The following is a 19,703-nucleotide window of genomic DNA, read 5'->3' as shown; positions in this document are numbered from 1 at the left end:
CATCAAAGCCAGTCCGAACACAATGCCAATCTCCGTGCCAACTCAGGTCATAGAATTTCTCTTCTCTGGCCTTCTAACTTCGTCTCCATTCTCTTCCGTAGCTCCATCATCTGTATCTTCACGACAACCTGTCAGCAACACTCCTTTCGAGATCATGAGAACTTCCCTAATGGCACTGCGACGTCTTCATGTTGCTGTTGCTTCTCAGATGAGGAATTTCAGTCGAAGGAATCTGTAAGAACCGGTGTTGCCTCACTGGACGACATCTATTTCAGCTTGAGTTACAGACCCATACGTAACTCAGCATACTCGAGGCTAATTTTTGTTTACTGCCAATTATTTCTTCATCGAATCAATACCTCCAGTTCTTTCTCCATCCCGGACACAACCAGGCGATCACCAGCTCTCAGAGCTTAGTCGACTACACTTCCAGGACCACCTGGATTCCATTCCTCGAGTCTTCTAAATATCGTCTTAATACGTCTGCAAAACTACTCCAGTTTCGGCATAATCTATTGCCTGCAAATGAAATTAACCCAGTAGAACTCATCCATTGTCCTAGATTCCTGCTGCCAATTCTCAATCAAGACCAAGTTGCGAATTCCCAGTTCAGAGTATACAGATGTTTCACTAGCTGTAATTAAATCCCCAGCTCCATCATCCATGACAACAATCTCCAGATCTAATACAGTACGGAAGCATGAATAAAGAATTTTGATAGCAAAGTAGAAGAATTGTCGAGAAATCTCAATATCGATTGATAATAATGTATGTTATAAAGGACTTGTATCCTATTTATAGGAAAGACTGTTAACTCTAGTTCTAAGAACCCTAACTTGCAATTAAAGTAATTCTAAAATTAAATAACTTCTTAAATAACTAAATTCTAAAAATAAGAATTACGTAAAATAATAATAATTAACAATAAAAATATTAATTTTAAATCTAACGGATGTTCTACATCAGGCCTGTCATTTTGAAAAGAATTCGTCTCGAATTAACAAAGCACTGGAAAACATGTCCTCCGTCAGGCCCGTCATCTTGAAAAGTAATCGTATTCGAATGCACTAAATATTGTAAACGACCCGTCCAACAAATAATATACTTTGAGTACGTTAATGATAGTAAAGTGTAGCACCATATAATAAATGGTTTAACACTAAAACTGTTGCCGACGTTGCACGATATATCTTTCATAGTAATTTTCTCGGAGTACGTTAGATCGGCATACATCTTTGTGGTTGATTTATGATCTTCAGCAATAGGAACAATTTGATTAACATTCGAAATCTGCAAAGAAGATATTGACGGTGATCCTATTATTGGCGAAGAAAATATTGGTGTCGACAATAATTTTCCTTTTGTAAATCAGCAATTTCACGGAACACGTCGTTAAAATTGACATGATCCAAACAGAAATTAAACATGATAACAATGTTTGGTAGCTTGGTTTAGAAAAACATGGATTAGTGGGCTTGCTTAATTAGGGCATGATAATGGGCTTGCTTGGTAAGGGAAGAACAGACGAACAGTGGGAACGGAATTAATTGATAATTAGGGTGAATTGAAGAGTAAAGTTGGGAAAGAAGTGGGCAGCTTGAATGATTCGAATAAGACAGAAAAAGTGAAAGATGTGCGACAGATTGATAGGGGGGTCTGCCGGAGTAGGTTTACTGTTTAACGGTAAAGGAAAAGCAAAGAACTAATGGGTAGGCTTAAGTGATGGACAGACAGGGAAAACTTGGAAGGGCGAAACGGAAGGGAAATTTTTCTTTTTTCTTAACGAAAATAAAGGATAGGTTTTAGAGGAAGAGACGCGGAGATCTTAAAAGGTAGAGGAGACGAAAGGGTAAAGAAAATTTAGAAGAAAAGAATAAAAGGATCGAAGCCGAAGCTCGTGACGTAATACAGAAGCGTGAATGAAGAATTTTGATAGTAAAGTAGAAGAGTTGTTGAGAAATCTCAATATCCATTGATAATAATGTATGTTACAAGAGACTTGTATCCTATTTATAGGAAAGACTTTTAAACCCTAACTTGCAATCAAAATAATTCTAAAATTAAATAACTTCTTAAAATAACTAAATTCTAAAAATAAGAATTAAGTAAAATAATAATAATTAATAATAAAAGTATTAATCCTACATGAGGCCCGTCATTTTGAAAAGAATTCGTCTCGAATTAGCAAAAAAAACACCGGAAAACATGTCCTACATCAAGTTCTTCCCGTACATCTACCATATAGTTTCATCCAAAACCCCTGTAATCCATATCTCGGCCTTCTTTACAATCACCATAACCAGCACCAACTACTTGCATTGCATTTCGATCATATTTCAATCCACAGAAAACCATCGTAAACAGATTCATAATTAGTCGTCTTTTGTATCTCAAGAACAGCTCCCGTTTCGATCCAATAACCATCGACGAAACCAAGTCCAACTCAAAACGTTCATCCACTGCTTGATTATGGAGGCAGCTCCTCGAATAGCCAACAACACCACCGGTCCACCACTGCCTTCCACTAATACGGTTACAATCACCGGCAGTAAGCTCTTCTCGTTTTGCTGCAGTACAAATCCGAGACAATACCCATCCATCCAGACCATTTAAACCATCGATTCTGACCATCATTTCTCCACCGAGAATCAATTCAGCCTTGCACCTGCTCCCGTCGTAAGTTATTGGAGATGTACCACTGATTCAACACCAACAGTCGACACCATAAATGAATTTCCCATCACCTGCTGTTGCGAAGACCAACCAACTCCATGAATAGATAGTAGTGCCAAATTCCGTCTCCATACACTGCCATCTAGGTGTGGTGAGATGGTTGGAGACATGACGTTGAAACTCCTGACATGCGCGTATTTGAGCAAGGAATATCCTTCGACTCATTCAATCCTCTCTCTGGCAATGTAATGGTTTAGAGGTACCAGTACATAAGTTGCTAATTTGGAAGCCCATAGTCACAACCGTTAAGCTCCTCTCCATTTGCCATGACTAACTTGAGTGGTTGATGATATATAGAAATACCAGGCCAACCATATTTGGTGAATTTTGCTGCAACACGTCATTTAGTTTCAGATTTAGTCACTTATTCTCCAGGTATTTGAATTTGCTTGTACTTTCTACAAAAGCACCAAAATAGTATTGTTAGCCAAAATATCGAGTCCTACCTAATATAAATATGGATATAAAATGTAGCACTTATGTGCTTATCAAGTATTCATATACTTTTGTATCCTTGAATTTTGTACCACGATCGCTTCTTATTTTTTAAAGTTTGCGACCTTGTTCATTTTGAATTCTATTCACAATAATTTTGAACTCCTCAAGAGTGTCATTCTTATTCTTCAGAAAAGAAACCCATGTGAAACGTGTATAGTCATCTACCATTACTAAAGCATATTTCTTTCCTCCAACAGTTGCTTGTTGGATTGGACCAAATAGATCCATATGAATTAGATCGAGAGGGGCACGAGTGGCTATGTCTCGAGAAAGTTTGTGTGGAATTTTCCTTGCGTACCCTTTTAGCAGGCACCATAAACACCTTCTACTTATAGTATTTATTTTTGGAACTCCTCTGACAAGTTCACGCTTAATGAGCTTTCCTAACATTCGGTAGTTGATATGACCAAAACGTTCATGCCACAAATGAGTTGACTCAACCTTAGTCAAGTTACAGTATAAATTTGACTGTATATCAAGTAGATAACAATTACTTATACTTCTACGTCCTCGAAAAATTATTATTCCGGACTTATCTTCAATATCACAACCTCTCATATTGAAGACAACTTTGTGACCTTTATCACAAATTTGACTAACTGACAGAAGATTTGCTTTCATTCCTTTAATATAAACAACATCATGAATTTCGGGAATACCTGGAAGTTTGATAGTACCCTTTTTGCTAATAAGACAACTGCTTCCATCTCCGAAGGTTACTGATCCTCCCTTGTAGTCTTCTGTCTTTGTGAACCAAGAAAGATCACCTGTCATATGTCTACTGCATCCACTATCTAGAAACCATTGGAATGGTGAAGTTTTTTTAAGTGCAAATGCTCCAAGACATTGTTCACCAGGTTTAGGATGATTCGTTAAGTTCTTATAAAGTTTCTTAACATGATTAATCAGACATTTTGTAAAACAAATCTTCTGATTTAAATAATTCCATCCTTTTTGAAAAAGATTCCTGGGCTGTCTCTTATTAGTCTGTTCAAGATGTCTGAATGTTAGATTTGAACATCTTTGAGAATCTCCCGTTTTAGGATCTTCTATGTTTTTCACCAGTTCTATATCAATCATAATATTACTGATCTCGTCAGTATGTGACTGGTTCTGTTCAATATCTTCTTCTAACATCTTGACAAGAGCTGAGAAATATTCTTCAGTGTCTTCTTGAAGAACATCTAAAATCTTTGAAGCGTTAATCAAATCGTTCATGTGATTCAATTCTTATAGGTTGGATCGCACCAAACACAGATTTTTAGATCTTTTCGTGTTTTCCTGCTCTGATACCAATTGAAAAGACGAGGGTACCCATAAAACTTTTCCACCTATAAATCTTTTCTCCGAAAGTGATGATCTGTGGACTGAGTCGAGACAATACAAAGAATCGGTTGACACTTTGTGTGATCGTCTATGGATACGAGATCGAGACAATACGACAACGAAGTATGATTACTTGATAATAGGTCCGGACTTAACCAAACACTATAGAATTGCTATCAAGTAATTAGGAATTAACGTTTGTGTATTTTACTTTTAATTATAATAAAACAATTATAATTGCACAAATAGAAAAGTAAAAGACACAACAAGATTTTGTTAACGAGGAAACCGCAAATGCAGAAAAACCCCGGGCCTTGTCCAGGATTCAATACTCTTATAATTAAGCCGCTATACAAAATCTAAACCAACTTCGTATAGATGAGACCAAAAAACTAAACCTATAGTTCACCTAATCCCCCCAGTATCCCTACGCCTCCAACTTGCAATAAGTCACGCACTTAGAACAATTCCTTTGGTTCGTAATCCAAACAGTAAAGGAACAACAAATTTGTTCGGTAACAACTCTTTTCAAACAACGTGATATGAGTTTGACAAAAGGCTCTTCCGTTTAACCAATAAACTCCTTTGTCGGGTTTTTAGATCAATCTATTCAACAATTACCAAAGTAATTGTTTAGATTATGCAATTAATAATATTAATCACAAAGAAATGTATTAATGCCGATCTACGCAACTAATCAATCCAATCTATCAAAACATAAATCGGTTATAGTTGGATCCCCAAACGATCAAGTTTTGTGCACACCAAAGATTATGAACTCAAATAAGAAATCTTCTTTGTCTTCAAATCTTCTTAGATCTTCAATTAACACCTGCACACAAACAACTTCAATCTCTTGTTATAAATCATACACAGAACGGAGTCTGTTAACGATGGATTATCACAAGACATCTTTAGATCTATAAACAGTCTAAGGATCCCCATCGATACTTCGATCTACTTTGAGTGAATCTTATATCAGAAGAGAAGATTATCAAGCATAAACAAAATAGGTGCAATCAAAGTTCAACAACCGTTAGTCAATCAAATCAATCGAAAACTAATAATAAACTGCAATTATCTAGTTTGCCACCAACGGTACTCGTAGAGCTTCTCAATCCCAAAGAAGTCTTTAAAACGAGCGGTCGTAAGAGATTTCTCCTAATTAGGGTACTTTCCTCTCCGAATAGACGGCTCCACCAGTAACAACACAACTAGATAGTTTTGCTGGCTCTGAGAATTAGTTTGCTCGAAATGCAAACTTCAATATTTATAGACCAAGGAAGTTTGGACACCAAGGAATTTCCCCTCAAAGATATGCAATAAAGCCAGAATCGATTTTCATAATTCCTGGAAAAGTTTTGTCCAAATATTGACCGAAATCTCAGTAGAAAATCTCCAATTAGTAAATGCACATTACCAGTTTTTATTTTCTAAAGGTATGCATTTAATTGCTGGAAATTAAAAGCATATAAAACTAAAAACCTTAATTAAAAAAATTCTTAATTTATTTCGATCAGGGATTCTCCTTCAGTTATTAAGGAATATCTTTGAACAATAATAGATAAGAATTACTGCACATGTTCAAAGTATGTCGACATCTTTAATTTATAAATACTTTTTCATATTTACAATCTTGGAACAAATTTTCCACACTTCCAAACGAGTTTAGAATTGGCTCATCTGATTTCCAAGAACTATGTGATTGATCAAAAACATTCAATCACCATTCATGGGTTAACGGTTCTACCAAACATAAGTTCAGTTCTACCTCCAAGTGGCTACTAGGATCGATTACACTAGTTTCCATAAAATGGTTAACTAAGTACCAGGATCGGTTACCATTATTTATGGTACTTACTTGTGATCGGTTGCACAAGTTAGTATCGGTTTCACCAATTACTAAAACTTGTTAACCTACTACAAGGATCGATTACACATCTAGTGATTAGTCCCACCAAGTTCTAGGATCGGTTACCCAATGACTAGGAATGGTCACAGCAATTAAAAATATCGATCATCCCATCTCAGATGATTATTTAAGATTGGTTTCACTAATAAAAGTCATACCGATAAATAAGTCAGGCATTGTGAATAGTTTTACCAAGATACATAAACAAGGTATGAGCGTTTATACTAAACACACATATTGGTAATCCAAAGATTTGCAATGAATAACAATACCAACAAGCCTAGCGATTTCCCTTTCGATTCACAAAACAAGTTTATGAATTGTACTTACTTTAAACGAATGTAAAAACATTGTTTCCTAGGACGAAATCTTCACCAATACCCATACACATAATCACAATAGCATTCGTACGATTATATCGATGTCTTATATACGAATTTCAAAACATAGGCGCTATACTTCATATTATAATTCCTTAGTACTACGTCTAACTAGAGTATAATCATTCACGGCTTCGCAGGTATGTTTTCAATATAGCACGACTTGAAAGATACATTAGTGATGAAACACTTCAAGTCAAAATATTACTAACCTCAAGAGGAAGGATAATGTCGTTGTTGTAGCTCTTTACTTCTTCTTATTCTTCAAGTCTTCGAGTAATACTTGTATATCTTATATCCTAATAAATTTCTAGCTAACCTGTACGAAGTTGACTCTACTAAATAATCAAGTGACTCTTTAAATGAGTTTTGTGAAAAGACAAGGGTACCCAAATATACCTCAATCTAAAACTTTTCCACCTATAAGTCCTTTCTCCGAAAGTGATTGTCTATGGACTGAGTCGAGACAATACAACTAATCGGTTCACACTTCGTGTGATCATCTATGGATACGAGATCGAGACAATACGACAACAAGATAACTTGTGTGATTGAATACTCTCAGGATTAAGCCAGTATAAAAAATATAAACCAATTTCGTATAGTTGAGACCAAGCAACTAAACTTATAGTTCACCTAGTTCCATCTGTATCCCTGTGCCTCCAACTTGCAATAAGTCACGCACTTGGAACAACTCATTTGGTTCGTATTCCAAATAGTAAAGGAACAACAAATCTGTTCGGTAACAACTCTTTTCAAACAAGTGATATGAGTTTGACAAAAGGCACTTCCGTTTATCCCAATAAACTCCTTTGTCAGGTTCTTAGATCTATCCAATAACAACTACCAAAGTAATTGTCAAGACTTTGCAATCAATACTTCGAATCACAAAGAAACGTATTGATGCCGATCTACTCAACTAATCAATCAAGGTTATCACAAAGATAAACCGATTATAGTTGGATTCCCGACCGATCAAGTTTGGTACACACCAAAGATTATGAACCCAAATCAGAAATCTTCTTCGTCTTCAAATCTTTTTAGATCTTCAATAAACACCTGCACACAATCAATTTGAATCTCTTGTGATCAATCACACATAGAACGGAGTCTGTTAACAATGGATTATCACAAGACGTCTTTAGATCTACAAACAGTCTAAATATCCCCGTCGAAACTTCGATCTAGTTTGAGTGAATCTTATATCAGAAGAGAATATTCTCAAGCATAAACAAACTAGGTGAAATCAAAGTTCAACCACTGTTAATCAATCAAAAACTAATAATAAACTGCAATTATCTAGTTTCCCACCAACGCTACTCGTAGATCTTACCAATCCCAAATAAGTCTTTAAAACGAGCGGTCGTAAGAGATTTCACCTAATTAGGGTACTTTCCTCTCCGAATAGATGACTCCACCAGTAACAACACAACTAGGTAGTTTAGCTGGCTCTGAGGATTAGTTTGCTCGAAATGCAAAATTCAATATTTATAGACCAAGGAAGTTTGGACTCCAACGAATTTCCAAAACCGAATATTCTCAAAGATATACAATAAAGCAAAAATCGGTTTTCATAATTCCTGGAAATGCACTGTCCAAATATTGACCGAAATATCAGTAGAAAATCTCCAACTAGTAAATGCACATTACTAATTTTTATTTTCTAAAGATATGCATTTTAATTGCTGGAAATTAAAAGCATATAAAACTAAAAACCTTAATTAAAAGATTCTCAATTTATTTCGATCCGGGATTTTCATTTAGCTATTAAGGAATATCTTTGAACAATAAAAGGTAAGAGTTACTGCACATGTTCAAAGTATGTTGACATCTTTACTTTGTAAATCCTTTTTCATATTTACAATCTTGGAACCGATTTGCCACACTTCCAAACAAGTTTAGAATTGGTTCATCTGATTTCCAAGAACTATGTGATTGATAAAAAACATTCAATCACCATTCATGGGTTTAACGGTTCTACCAATACAAGTTTCAGTTCTACCTCCATGTGGGTACTAGGATCGGTCACACTACTTATCAAAAGTTGGTTGACTAGGTACTAGGATCGGTTACCACATATATATGGTATAAACTTGTATTCGGTTGTACAAGTTATAGGATCGGTCACACCAATTACTAAAACTTGTTAACCCACTACAAGAATCGATTACACATCTTGTGATTAGTCCCAACCAAGTTCTAGTATCCGTTACCCAATGACTAGGAATGGTCACACCAATTACAAATATCGATCATACCATCTCAGTTGATTACTTAAGATCGGGTTCACTAATAAAAGGCATACCAATACAAAAGTAAGGCATTGTGAATAGTTTTACCAAGATACATAAACAAGTTATGAGCGGTTATACTAAACACACAAATTGGTAATCCAAAGATTTGCAATGAATAACAATACTAATAAGCCTATCAATTTCCCTTTCGATTCATAAAACAAGTTTATGAATTGTACTTCCTTTAAACGAATGTAAAACATTGTTCCCTAGGACGAAATCTTCACCCATACCCATTCATAATCACAATAGCGTTCATACCACTATGTCGATGTCTTATGTACGAAGTTCAAAAGATAGACGTTATACTTCGTATTGTAATTCCTTAATACTATGTCTAACTAGAGTATAATCATTCACAGCTTCGCAGTTATGATTTCAATATGCACGACTTGAAAGCTAAGTTAGGAATGAAACGGTTCAAGTTAAATATTACTAACCTCAAGTGGAAGGATGATGTCATCGTTGTAGCTCTTTATTCTTCACATTCTTCAAGTATTCACGTAATATTTGTAAGTCTCATATCCTTGTAAATTTCTAGCTAACCTATACGAAGTTGACTCTAGTAAATAATCAAGCGACTGTTTAAATGAGTTTTGATTCACTAAAATATGACAATCAAACTTGACATACCAACGCTTGATGGGTTCAACCGAGCTATGCTATAACAATCTCCCTCTTGTCAATTTTAGTGACAAAACTCTTACATCATATGGATAAACAAATTACAAGAATTCATTACACATACGCTTGATTCCGAGTTTTAACAGCACAATAACCTGTATATATTCAATCCATAAAATACCGCTGTTGACATTATAATAACAAAGCTAATACTCCCCCTAAAGGTAAAAAAGGTAGATTTTCAATCCGCACGTCTTTGTTATTCCTTTTGTAGTTCATGTAACTACAAATACCAATATGATATGCTACCCCCTAGTCTATGCTTTACTCTTTCGTTAGATATAACGTTTAGGCACTATTGTCCTTTCCTTAGAGATACCAAATCACTCGTTTACTCCATATATTTCTCCCGCTTTTTGTCACAAAATGACAAAGGTACGAGCAAATAAAGTACAAACCGAAAGGATCTTAGAAATCTTAAAAGACTTGCAAAACATATAAGAGTTAAGCACGAGGGTTCCACACACCGTTTTTGATAAACAATATCAAAACCGAAACTACAAAGTAATTTTGTTTTGATATGTTATCAAGGAAACAATTTCCCGAAGAATTTTTCCCTAATAGTTTAGCAAACCAAAAATCAACTAAGCACTTTAATTTCTTTGCTAAACCGATTGTACAAATACAATCGCTTGTTCGATAAGACGAAAATAAAGATCAGAATTAACTCTATTTTTCTCATCAGGTTCTAATTATTCAAATAATAACTTAGACCTTTCACTTTTAAACAAGAAAATTACTAGGTTAGTTAACTATCATTTCTTGTTAAGGCATTCGATTAGACTTGAATAACCGAAACCTCCACTTTGATAAGTCTAACTAAGATCAAAATTAACTTAGTTTCTCTTATCCGGAATCGAATCGGACTAAACAATTCATCCCGAAAACTCTTTTGTTAAGCCATAAACAATTCATACAAACCAAATAAATCAACTTGCACAATTATTTACCTCAACCGGAAGCAATTGAAACAAACATAAACATTATAGTACTGCAATTGCACCGAAATTTTGTAAGCCTAAACAATTGATACCAAACAATAAAGCAACATAACAATAGTTTTTCTTAACCGGAAACAACTGAATCACACACACATCCATACACAAATAATGGAATAAACATCAATTGTACCGAAATTTTGTTAAGCAAAAGCAATAAATATATGAAATAAAATCAGGCTTTTCTTAAACAGGAAAATGATTAACTAAAAAATTTGTTACCTCAAGTTATGCATCCTCTTCTCCCCAGAAAGATATATCATTAAGCGAAAGTTCACATAGAGCTCTCTCCCGTTGTGTTTTCGTCCTCTCGCAAGATAAAAGAACAACAACAAGGACCAACCTTTACCAGAGAAAGGTTGAAAATTGGTTTTAACTAATGCAATGCAAAATTTTAAACCCCGAAACACATACGCTTTTATGCTAAACCAAAAGATTCAACATATTGTGACTTTTTCACATATTTGTTTCAATCGGAACCCCTTATGATCCTTTGATAAAGCCTACCAACATGGGCTAGAACTTAATCCTTCTAAACCAAAAAGTCACCCAAACCATAAGGGTTCACACAGTATGAGATCGAATATTAAGGTCCTGGATATCGAAATCAAACATCCCATAAACATATATAGCAATAAAAAATTTCTCGTATTGAAATTAAGATACTAAAAGAATCATACTATTATTCATAAGATCAGAACATAATTTTAAAGTTTCAAAATACTTAAAACAAAATGTTCAAAAGATAACATAGTCTCATGGTTACAAAAAGAACCAAATAGATTTAGACAAAAGTCTAAGAACTTGAACTGGTGTCACTCAAGCCAAAGTCTTCTTCAGATTCTGCATCCTTATAATCTTCAGCAATCAGGGAGAGGTCTGAAGCAAGTTCTGGATGCTTGATAGAAGCAAAGATGACTTGGCGCTCCAGATAATCATTCCTCCTACTTATCCTTTGATAGAAGGTTTCAAGATCAACATCTTGCATAGAAGTGTTTGGACCAGCACTTGTGTTAGTCTTGGTATGACTTTGTCCCCTCATTCTGTTGATTATGGAGTGATTATGAGCCTTTGGCACAAGTCGTTGAGAATCATTTGCAGCAATTTCATAAGAACTGCAGATTCTAGTAATAAGGCATGGAAATCCCATGCTTTTTACACTCTTCCAGATTCCAATCATTTGTTTGATAATGAACCCACAAAAATCAAAGTTTGAAGTTCCAATCACCATGTGATAAATTAACTCAGTCACTTCAGGACTCCACATTACCTTGTGCATATTGCTAGGTGAAATATTGGGTACAAGAAGTTTACCAGAAAACCTAAGATGCTGTGGAACATCTTCAATACATAGACTGTTACCATTCCAACTACTACCACCACGTATTTCAGCAATATGCTTTTTGTTGAAGTCTCTGCTCCTGAGTAGAGAAATATTTTCTAACTGGAAGCCAAGTATATATGGAAAAATACTTTTATTTACTTCAAACCTACGCCTCCTAACCAGAGTGAATAACTTATAGTCTTTTTCACCCACACGGTGTATATTACCATAAAACTCCTTAGTTAACTATGGAGAACCAGGATAACTACCAGAATGAATATCTCCCCAGTCATTATGGTTATGAATTAATTCATTGTAATACTTCACATGAACATACACATATTTCTTTTCACAAAATATTTGTTTATCATGCATTGAACTATACTTCTTGAAGCACTTACGATCAACAAAATAAATCCCATTACTAACATCAAAGTAAAGAGATGAAAGAGAATCAATAGTTTCATCAGTAAAGTTTAAGTTCCGTGTGAATATCCTATGGGTTTGATTAGAACCTTCTCCTCTTGGAAAATCCCTATTGTGCATGTTTCTAGGATACACGAATTCGAAATAGAGAAGAGAACACTTACAGTCGGTGAAGTCTGTTGCTGTTCTAAATACACCTTTGGACGTGAAATTGGTGAAACCCGCAAGTACCCCTTGAAGAATGAGTGGGATTGAATCAAATTTTTGTTTTGAAAAAAAGGAAAGATCAGAATTCTTGATTTTTGATTTCGAACCAACACTCTCTCTTTCTGTCGGACTGTTCGAAGAAGAGATTATAAGAGAGTTTATTTCTCTCTTCATTATTATCACCGAACATCGTGTCGGTTCCGATTCGGATTCACAGGATTCGGTTCCAGAGTTAGACCATGAATCTGAAACCCATTTTTCAAATGAGTTGTTTAGCCCATATTCGAAACTCATGGGCTTGGAGGAGGTTGTGTAACAGATGAGACTTTTAGATAGGTCATCATTGTTACTTAAGAGTTTTTCTCTAGAAACTGTATCTGTATAAAGTACATTATTTATGCAGATTTGAATTGACATCAACAATTTTTGGACATGAATCCAAGCTGACTTTCTCAAGCAAAAAATTCATGCAATAGTCATGTAGATATTTTCTTCTTTCAGACATTGGCTCTTTAGAATCTTGTTTTGTAGAATCAAGTTCCAGGAGAAAGTTATCCAATATAATATGTGTGCTCCAGTTCTTATGCTTCCCTCACCGCATACATAACATGGCATTTCTTGGTGAGGATGCACTTCCAACACAATCAAGTTGTGTTGATGTGAACAATGTCTTGCTTACCATGGCACCAAGAGAGAGTTTCTTTCCAGTAACTATTACATCTTGTAGTGTTAAGAAACACCCAAGGAACTGTTTTTATAAGTCTACCAAAGAACTTCAAGAGAACCCAAAAAGATTTGTGTTTCTGATTTCTTGTTTTCCAACTTATAAAAAACAGTTTCTGCATATAGTTTTTAGTACTGCGAAGGAAAACTCTTTTGACAAAAAGAGACGTCCTAGTTTCTTAATGGAGGAAGATAGTACTATTATCTTGATACGAAGTATCAGGGTTTGAGCAATGCATCAATTCATCCTTTAAGGTGATGTACGCAGATAACTGAGATTAAAGCTTCTATTGTAATTCGTTTAGTTTGTTACAACTAGTTGGATTACACAGAGGAGGAGTATTTCACTCACTGATTAGCAAATCAATATAAATCTCAACATGAATATTATTCATCATAACTTGATTTAGCCTGTCAAGAGACTCTTGTTCTTTCTGGAGAAATAAAGCAACATCAGAAGATAAGCTTTCAAGTTTCTTTTGAAGCCCTGAAAAAACTTCAAGGGATTTTAAACCTGGTGGAGGTTTAGACAGAATTTCTTCTACAGATTTATTAAATCAGTCATGAAAGAGAATTATGGAATCCCTGGATCTGGTGGTGCATTTATTGAGATAACACTTCTGTCCATATCAGATCGCTACAAACACATACTTATGAGGTCTTTAATGTGTTTGCCTGCTCTGATACCAATTGAAAAAGCGGGGGTACAACAACCTCACCCAATATTTCTATTAGAAATCTTTATGGACTAACTCCAATATACTTTCTAGAGAATCAACTAGACAGTCAGATTCAATCTAGATAAAAGTATATCGAAGGGTTAATATCTCGATCTCTCGATTTGATCTATACTCAAACAAATATAAATTTGTGAGTCTTTATCAAATACTAGAGAGATAACTTGGATGGTACCAAAGACCAATATCCAAGTGTCAATCAATTTAAATCAACAACCAAAGGTTGTATATTCTAATTGATTGATCTCAACGCACAACCTGGGATATTTCAATTATATAACAAAATATAATGTGGAATAGAAATAACACAGACACCAGAAGTTTTGTTAACGAGAAAACCTCAAATGCAGAAAAACCCCGGGACCTAGTCCAGATTGAACACCACGATGTATTAAGCCGCTACAGACACTAGCCTACTACAAACTAACTTCGGTCTGGACTGTAGTTGAACCCTAATCAATCTCACACTGATTCAAGGTACAGTTTCACTCCTTACGTCTCTGATCCCAGCAGGATACTACGCACTTGATTCCCTTAGCTGATCTCACCCATAACTAAGAGTTGCTACGACCCAAAGTCAAAGACTTTAATAAACGATTCTGTATCACACAGAAAAGTCCATGATAATAGATAAATCTGTCTCCAACAGATAAACCTATGAGTTTTTGTTCCGTCTTTGATAAATCAAGGTGAACATGAACTAATTGATAAACCAGACTTATATTCCCGATGAACAACCTAGTATTATCAATCACCTCACAATAATCTAAATTGTATGGTAGCGAAACTAGATATTGTGGAATCACAAACGATGAGACGAAGATGTTTGTGATTTCTTTTTATCTTTCCCTATTGGAGATATAATATCAAGTCAATTATTCAATTGAACTCGTATGATATAAAATGGCAAGATCAGATCGCTCAACTACAAGAGAAGTAGTTTTGTATGGCTTCACAATCCCAATGAAGTCTTTCAGTCGTTAACCTACAAGGTCTCGAGAAGAAACCTAAGGTTAAAGGAGAATCGACTCTAGAAAACCAACTAGTATAACATAGGAGGTATAGGGATTAGTTTTTCCAGTTGCTAGATGTCTCCTTTATATAGTTTTCAAATCAGGGTTTGCAATCTAAGTTACCTTGGTAACAAAGCATTAAATATTCACCGTTAGATGAAAAACCTGATTCAACCAAGCTAATATTTTTCAACCATTAGATCGAAACTTAGCTTGTCACACAGAAATGAAATGTATTCATTTAGGTTTGAGTAACCGTACCTAAACGTGTACACTTAGTAGGTTCACAAATAGTTAACCAATGGTTAGCCATATGAGGTCTTTCATATTAATCGTATTCATCTTTCTCATAACTAGTTCAAATGACTCATAAGAACTAGTTGATAGAGTTGTTCAATTGCTTAGGTCTTTATTCATAGACACAATTGAAACAAAATCGGATTGATCCACTTGAATCAATTCATGAACAATATACTCACGGTTTGCAAAGATTTCATTCCTTATAATTTATTATTTTAAGTTCATGAACTACCGATTTGAGAAATAACCAGCTTGGGTACGCGTACGGGTATGCCTACCTTAGCTACCGGATTTGAGTTGGCTTTGGTTTCCAAACTCAGCAGAAATTTTCGGGTATGAAAACTTCCATGGGTACGCGTACGGGTATGCGTACCTAAGGTGACTGGTTTACTAGTTTGCAAACTACAAACTCAGCAGAAATTTTCGGTATGAAAACTTCCGCTGGTACGCGTACTCAACCTGTCTCCTTCACCAATACCGCATGCACACATATGCACGCACTTGGTTTTCGGCACATGGATTTATACACTAACGTGCGAACACACTACATATGCTTATATCCATAGATGGTAATCTCAACTCTACATTTCAATCATTGAAACATTCTTCTATAATGTTATAACAATCATTATTCATGACTATTGTCATCAAAGCTATTTTCAAGATTGAAACGTCAGCATGACTTTCGTCACGGGTAAAGATGAAAATGGTTAACGCAAAAGCTTACCAACACATAATTTCGAGAAAAAGATAGGCGAGTAAACTTGGCTCGAAATAGCAAATGTGTATGTATGAAAACTATCATACTTATATGACTTTGTCTCAAGAGTAGGAGATAAAATAGAGTTTTGGTGATAGATAAGTTCAAGTCTCCACATAACTTTTAGTCGAATGAAGTTCCACCTGTTCCTCGAGTAGTTCTTCGTCTTCATAAGATGATCGCCATGGAGTCTGGAGCTCAACTACACTTAACTATCATAGACCGAGACTTAGTCATAAGTAAACTAGAAATCAAGACATATAGTTTTGATCACTAATATTGACAAACATGCTTAAGATAGCAATGCATGCGAGTTCGACCGAAGATAATTGTATTGATCCTTGCATATCTAATGAAGATAATTCTGTGCTTACTGCCATTTCTGAATCTGATGAAGTAAGAAATGTTATTTTTTCTATATAGCAATGGACAACACCAGGACCCGATGGTTTTCCACTTGGTTTTTAGAATGTGGGAAACTGACGGCCCTGGTATTGTGAACGTAGTTCATGCAATCTTTCTTATATTCATTTTTTTGCTAAAATAGTTGAATCACAACTTTACAGTTCTGATGTTTACAAATAATTGTCCTAAAAGTGCCATTGATTTTAGTCTGATTAGCCCGTGCAATTAGTCTATAAAATTGTACCTAAACTGTTAGCGACTAGGTTGAAATTTGAGATTGATAAAATTATTTCTCCCTCCCAGACTTCCTACATAACTGGTCGTCTAATAACTGACAATATAATGATTTCCCATGAAATGATTGAATCCATGAAAATATGTAAAGCCAAAGATAGTAGCATGACCATCAAACTCTATATGTCGAAATTTTTTGACAGAATGAAGTGGGTATTTTTTTTTTGAATGTTTTTTCTAAACTCGGTTTCTCTGGTGACTGGTGTAAGCTTATCTATTGTGACCACTTCTATTATGTTAAATGGATCTCCAGAAGTTGTTTATAAGCCTCAAAGAGGTATGAGAAAGGGAAATCCCATGTCTCCATATATCTTTATATTGTGCATGGAAGCTTTATTTGGATCCCTCTCCAAAACTGAATCTGAAAACCTTAATCATGGGGTCAAGGTAAATACTTCTAGTCCTTCTATTTCTCATTTTTTTTTCACCGATGATTGCCTTATTTTCATAAAAGCTAGAACTAGAGAGGCTATAAACTTAGCTGTAATTCTGGACCAATTTTAACAAGTTTTCTGGTCAAGCTATCAACCTAGCAGACAAATCAGCTATTTCCTTTGGTCCCAAAGTTCCTTGTCATATCAAATGGAATTGCACACAATTTCCAAATTAGGCGTATGGCATTACAAGGAAAATTCTTAGTAACTCTTTTTTCTACAGAAAAGTAAGATACAATCGTTTAGCCCTCTTCTAGATCTATACACGTTTAGAGATAGGCTAGATTTAAGAAAATTGATTTTTTTTAATACCACATGTAAAACAGTTATGAATCAGGGTGCTCTATGAACTCTTTCCAGCCACCAGATATTTGTTTTTCCAATACCAAAGGCCCTGACAGAAAAAATGGACATCATTCGGAGGAATTTCTGATGGGGAAAGCAAGAGCATGGTGAAGGAATTTGCTTTAAAAGGTGAAGTGATGTTACTCTACCAAGAGATTTAGGGGGTTTGAATATTCACAAAATTGGTTAAAAAGATCAAAATCAACAATTCTTGGGTGAAATGGACAGTTAGATTTTGATACTGTTTAAATGGACAAAAATGTAAAAATAGGAAGGATGTAACCAGTTTCATCGTGCCCATTTTCAAATATTTTTTCTTATTTTTAATTTACACAGGATGTATCCAGTTTCATCCTTGCTATTTTTAAAATTTAAGCTAGGATGAAACCAGTTTCATTCTTACTATTTTTTTTTGGTCATTTCACCCAAATTATTTTTTACTCGTCCATTTGAACCGTGATTTAAAAATATTTGGACAAATGACCAATTTTCCGTTGAATATTAGGAAAACCGAAATCCTCAAAAAATCCCTCTTGGATAAACTTGCTTGGAGAACGATTGAGAATCCAAATGCTCAGTTGGTTAAAATATTAAAACTGAAATACTTTCAAAATGCTAACCCTCTTCATGGAGTGTTATACTAGAGAGTAAAACTAATCTGAAACTTGGTTGCATCCCGATAGTGGAAGATAAATAAAGTATAAACATTTGGTCTCATTATTAGATACCTACCGTACGGTGTTTTTTGCCTCAGCTTACTCACAACAATCTGGGAATTATACAAAATGACTGATCTGATGATTGCAGATGAGGAAAATTTGAATGTGGACAACACTTTCGATCATTTTACTACATATCAAATATTCAATATTCAAATTCACAAGGATGCTTCTGTTGACAGATTTATTTTGATCACAAAATTGGTTAAAAAGATCAAAATCAACAGTTCCTGGGTGAAAAAGACATCTAGGTTTTAATACTGTTTAAATGGACAAAAATGTTAAAATAGGCAGGATGTAAACAGTTTCATCCTACCCACTTTCAAATACTTTTTCTTATTTTTAATTTACATCAGGATGAATCCAGTTTCATCCTTGTTATCTTTTTTTTTGTCCATTTCACTCGTAATAATTTCTACTCGTCCATTAGAACCATGTTTTAAAAATATTTGGACAAATGACCATTTTCCGTATTTTGATCCATACTACTCATAGGGACAAATGTCCTTTCAAAAATTGCTAGCGACAAATGCAGGTGAGTCTTCTATCCTTAATGACAACTCTTTCCCATGGATTTTTTTTGTTGGAAGAAGATAAATTTGGCCCTCAAAATTCATCCGTTCATTTGGAGAGTCATACACGAAGAAATTGAAGTTCCATATAAGATAAGGAAATTCATTAATGGTATCCCTATAGATTGAAAATTATGTAGTTGTGTTACAGAAAATGTTGGACCATATCCTCCTCCAATGTCATGTGTCTCATTTTTTTTTTCCTTTTCCGATCACCTCTCAACGTGAGACTTGTTAATCCCTTTGAATTAAGTGTCACATAGTAAAACAAAAAGGGTTAATGAGGATTATTTCTCCATAAGTGCTTTTCTGATTTTGACCATATGGAAAGTCACAAATACACTTACTTTTGAAAACTATAAGCTTTATATGGGTAGCATTATCCGGGATGATCTCTTCTGGTTCAACATTATAACACTAGTGAAAGTGAGCATGGCTAGGTTACTTCTAATGATGCTTCATATCAGGCTATCCCTACCCAGCAATCTCAGTGGCTCCTCCCAGGCACAATTTTATGAAGATAAACGTTGATGCAGCTGTCAAAGACCACAACTCTTTTTGTGCAGTTTTTGCTACTAATTCAAATGGTTTTTTCTTAAGTGGACGTTCTCATATCCTC

This window comes from Papaver somniferum, chromosome 11 (assembly GCF_003573695.1).
Source record: "Papaver somniferum cultivar HN1 chromosome 11, ASM357369v1, whole genome shotgun sequence".
In the NCBI taxonomy this organism is placed as follows: domain Eukaryota; kingdom Viridiplantae; phylum Streptophyta; class Magnoliopsida; order Ranunculales; family Papaveraceae; genus Papaver; species Papaver somniferum.
Note: the sequence above shows the minus strand (reverse complement) of the source record.